Source organism: Pteropus medius, unplaced genomic scaffold (genome assembly GCF_902729225.1).
Source record: "Pteropus medius unplaced genomic scaffold, Ma_sr-lr_union100, whole genome shotgun sequence".
Taxonomy (NCBI): Eukaryota; Metazoa; Chordata; class Mammalia; order Chiroptera; family Pteropodidae; genus Pteropus; species Pteropus medius.
In genome coordinates, this window is record NW_024341753.1 from 485931 (window position 1) to 491344 (window position 5414).

The 5414-nt window shown below is 31.8% G+C and overlaps 1 pseudogene; it reads left to right on the forward strand.

The window, feature by feature from the left end:
• The first annotated feature begins 2154 nt into the window (after window positions 1-2154).
• On the forward strand, window positions 2155-2273 carry LOC120593349 (uncharacterized; annotated as a pseudogene).
• Window positions 2274-5414: the final 3141 nt, after the last annotated feature.

Sequence of the window (5414 nt, forward strand, 5' to 3'; positions counted from 1 at the left end):
AACAATAAAATGCATAGAAGAAAACATAGGTGCTAAACTTATGAACCTTGGATTTAGAGAGGATTTTATGAATTTGACCTCAAAGCAAGAGAAATAAAGAAAAAAAAATAGTGAATAGAACTATATTAAACTAAAGAGCCTCTGCACAGCAAAAGAAACCACCAACAAATAGAAGCAACATTCCGAATGGGACAAGATATTTGCAAACACTTTCTCTGATAAGGGCCTAATATCCAAAATATTCAAAGAATTCATACAGCTCAACAATAAAAAAAAACAAACAATCCAATTAAAAAAAGGGCAGAGGACCTGAACAAACATTTCTCCCAGGAAGACATACAAATAGCTAACAGACACATGAAAAGATGCTCAACTTCACTAGCTATTAGGAAAATGCGAATCAAAACCATAATGAGATACCACCTCACACCTGTTAGAATGGTTATTATCAACAGGACAAGTAATAACAAGTTTTGGAGAGGTTGTGGAGAAAAAACAAAACCCTCGTACACTGTTCGTGGGTATGTAAATTTGTAGTCACTATGGAAAACAGTATGGAGGTTCCTCAAAAAACTAAGAATAGAATTCATTTGACTCCAGCAATCCTTCTTTTGGGTCTTTGCTCCAAAAAACTGAAAACATTTATTTTCAGTTTATGACAATATAAATGGATCTTGAGATAATCATACTAAATGAAATAAGTCCGACAGAAAAAGTTGAAAACCATATGATTTTACTCATCCGTGGAATATAAAACCGAAAGCAGCAAACAAACATGACGAACAGAGACTCATGAACATGAGCAGTGGATTAGTGATCACCAGAGGGAAGGGTGGGAAAGTAGACGTAGATAGGGTTAAACATAGTCACATTTGGTGACTGAAGGAAATTTAACTTTGGGTGGTGAACACACAATGCAATATAATATGACATATTGTTGAATTGTATACTTGAAACTTATTTGACTATTAACAAATGTCATCCCAATAATTTTAATAAAAAAGTTAAAGGAAAGAAAAAAAGGAAATTCTGTCATCTTCATTCTCATCTGTCCTTCATTGATCCCCATTATTAACCCCTAGGTTTCCACAGGCTAATATTCAGCACTGTTGACAGATTTACATTTCTACTTTAAAGTCATTTATAGACATACTTGCAAAAGAGATGCATACACTAGATACTCTTGTATGGCTTGACTCATTTTAATATTTATAAAAGTAACTTGTACTAGCTTTTACAAGGCATATGCCCTGAATTCTCAGTGGATTAGCACATATTTCTTAATTATGTCACAATTTGATGTGGCTTAGCTGCGGTTGTCTATATTTTAGGCCTTCTGGAATACATGGCCTCAAGGCTACCACACTAGGGCATAAGAAATAACTGAGAGGCATACCCTGCTCTTATCTATCTCTATTTAGAGGTAACACATCACTTTCACTTATAGTTCATTGGCTAGAAATAGTCTTATCACTGAAAACTTCCTATAGCTGAAATAGGGAATCAATTACCTCAATATTTGGTGAAAACCCAATATTGTCTTTCACATTAAATTGACATATCCAACCATGATAGTATACATACATATACCAATAAAGTTTTTAATCAAATAAAATTTTTATAATATAAACAGCATTCAAGTATCCATTTTTTTTTTGTCCATAGATCATAAAACTTAAGTATTAGACTATATCTTTACTGAGATAAAGTGATATAAATAAACAATTGTCCAGATTATTTCAGGTCTTTAAACATTATAATGAGAGAAGATAATAGAGATTCAGGACAAAAATAAAATCTAAATTAAGTAATGTCTTCTAAATTGAGTATTATTATTCTCATCATTATACTTAAGGAAATTAGTAATCCTGAAGTTAAGGGACTTGATAGTATTGTGACTTTAGAAAAAATAAACTAAATAGTGTCTGACTGAATACATACAGTTTTAAAAGGACTTCACTGTGCTCTTCATTATTTGTGATCAATAATGAAAGCACTATAAGAACAAAGGGATTGTAGACATCTCCAGTCTCAGAAAATCTTTTTCATCTACTCCCACACAATTCATGGCTATCTTGTTGACTGTTTCACCAGTCTTCACATTAAATAATGGTCTCATTGAAATTTTACCTTTTCATTTAAATTCTGATCATAGTCTACAGCCATGCCACCCTGAACAAGCCCGATTCCATCTGATCTAGGAAGATAAGCAGTGTCGGGCCTGGTTAGTTCTTGGTTAGGAGACCACTTAGGAAGACCAGCTGCTGTAGGCGTAAAACATAAAAAATAATGGATTGTAAGCTGACCAGGTCCTTGCAATCTGTGAGGTCAACCAAGGATTGCTTTGCCTAAAAAAAAAAAAATTAAAAAAATTAAAAAATAAAAAATTCCGATCATAAAATGTTGATTGTTTTCCTCTGAAATTCTTCTGCTAAATGTTACTGACTGAAGCATCTTGTCTCTCTGCATCATTGAAAAAATTACAAACTGCCATTGTAATATTTAGTCAATGTTATTTGAGATAGATAAATTACAAAGCATGGACTATACTGTATCTATTGAAAAATATGACAATATTATTCTTTAAAATTGATTTATTGCATATTGGTTTATATCTGATATTTTTGATAATTACTAGAAAAATCCCGTTGCCAAATTTACACAATTGATTTAAAATTGATCAGAAGTAATTAATATTAACTCATTGTTATTTTAAATGACATCAAAGGACACAGGATTTATCCAACTTTTATCCATTTGTTAATTAATTGCTGCTCTTTAGCTGAAAAATGTTTTTGCTGAGATTGATATTATTCAATAGAAACCCAACTCAGCACTGACTGTGGAACCGATTTGAGGCACTGCTTTCATCAATGGCATCACAATGCACATGAGCCGAATCTCAAAGAATGTACAGGTAATCACAAGCTACAATTTGGGCAATTCCTGTGATGGTATTTTGAGGATTAGATGACTCAGGAATTGTTTTCCTTTCCTTTCCAAAGGCTCTTCTTAAAGTTAATGGATTCTATTTAGTGATCTTCACATATATTGAAATATTATTTTAGATTTAGGAACATATCTAATACCACCATTGTTTGATCACAAGGAGTGATCAAATTATCAAATTCTTTGGGCTCCAGGATCTAAATTCTAAAGACAAGGACAATACCTAGAATATATATTTATTGAACAAATAAAAACAGATTAAAATCACTTATGTGTTATGATATACAGGTTAATAGCCCAGTCATATCTCATTCAGAGATCTTCACAATACTTGCAATTCTCATAATTATACTAATTTCAGGTAATGGCAAATGACAAAATATAGATGGTATTGCTTGGAATAATGCATTGAAACTTATTAGTCATTAACATGTTAACTTGAATTAGCTGATCTATTTTAGGATAGAGATGAAATATGACTTAAAACCATTTTGAGTTAGTGGAATGGAAACTTTCCAAAAGATACATGAAAAAGAAAAATAAAGTTTAACAGAATCTCATAACTGGAAAATTAGCAACTTATATGAAATAAGTAAAATGAATACACATGGAAGCTGGAGATAAACTAAGGAAAAATATCTTACTACATAATTTTATACAGTATTTTCACAGTGTTGTTTTAACTAGAAGTTTAAATGTACGAAACTAACAAACTTTATGTATCCAGGTAGAACCAGGCAGAATATTAGGTAATCATTGTGGGCTATGAGAGGTGAGTTGAAGCTAAAGATAGTTTGTCAGTAGGAAAAAAAAAGCTGAAAAAAATTTTCTTTCTTAGTTTAAATAATCAATTAATCAATGCATTTTATGATTGGTTTCTAAATATTGGCAAAAAAAATTTTTGTTGAATGCTTCCAACCATATCTTTCCACTAAAGATAAAACTATTTTAGCAGAGACTACTGCCCTGTGCCAATTTAAACTTGAACTCCATGTGAATGGAATGAGGGATTAGGCAGTGCCCCCTGGATATCTTGTTAAAACATATGATGTACCTACCCCACAATCGGGGTTTCTGATTTAGTCGGTTTTAAGATGAGGCCCAAGAATTTGAGCTTTAACAAGTTCTAGGTTCTGTTGCTACTGCTCTTGTGAACCACTGATGTAAATTTTCCCAACTAGGTGAAAATTATTAGTATGACAACTAGTGGAGATAATTGTATATTTGATAGCAAAAACTAAAAATTACTGGCTTGTTTGCTTTCTTGCTGTTGTCATTGATTTTTAATCATAAGAACTGAGTTTCCAAATTAAAGATTTGTTTGTTATATAACAGCTATTCTCTAGCTAATTTTGTTATGTGTGTTTAAGGAGAAGCTGAATAATAGGAGTTTTAAACAGAGCTACTTCAAACGTATATCTGTTATGGGCTATGAAATTCTAATAGGATGAGTTGACTTTTAGAAGTTTCAGATGATCACAATGGAGTGAAAAAGTCAGAATCAATACATGGTTGTCTATTGTTCTTTGAGATACATTTTGAATTAGTGACTACATAGAGAGCATCGCTTTTAAAAAAAGAAAGCCATCATCAACAAGATGGATTCCAATAGCTCCACAGGAGGAAGTGCCTCCGGCTATATCAATGATCTGTATAATAAAAATCTGTGACTTTTTGTGTCAGTGAGCTAAATTGAGTGGATTATTTATATACCTATTTATTTGAAATTATATATATTTTCTTTTTTTGTCTTTTAAATCTAGGAGGAAAATAATTATTTTCAAAGCAACACACTAAAACCATAAATTAAACTACTCTACAAATAAGTTTAGTCATCATTTAAATTACTAATGTTTTTGAAGCAGTAGAATAAGGCTAGATTTATTTATTTGAAAGATGATAGACTTGAACAAAGTATGTTATGAATATTCTTAGGCTTATGAGTTTAATATTATGGAGAGCAACTATGATATATTCTTATCTAATATTCCCTGGGGCCATTTTCAAACACACAGACACTGGGTTAGCTGGGCCACTGGTCTGACCCTTCTGTTATTCTACAGCTATTGAGGAGAATGTTTTATGAATAGTACAGATATTGAAGCTAAACTTTATTTGTCATTATATGGTTTAAATAATTTAAAAATATATTCATAAGTTACAAGATCTCTTGTAACACAGCAATCTTGTGAGATAGGCAAAGCAATCTCATGACTAAAGCAAATATCACTTTCTGAGGGAGTGAAAGTTTCTAATTGAATTACCGTAAAACTGACCACCACTACCCAATGCAAAAATAGAAAATTATGAACAGTCATAGTACTTTATCTCTACTAGCAATTTGGCATTATCATGGCAATGAAGGGCCATTAAGAACAGCTCTAGATCATCCTTTTCCATGTTACAGGTCATTCTTGAATCACTTCATTTTTCTCTAATTGTTCTTTCCAGCATGGCCAATATTG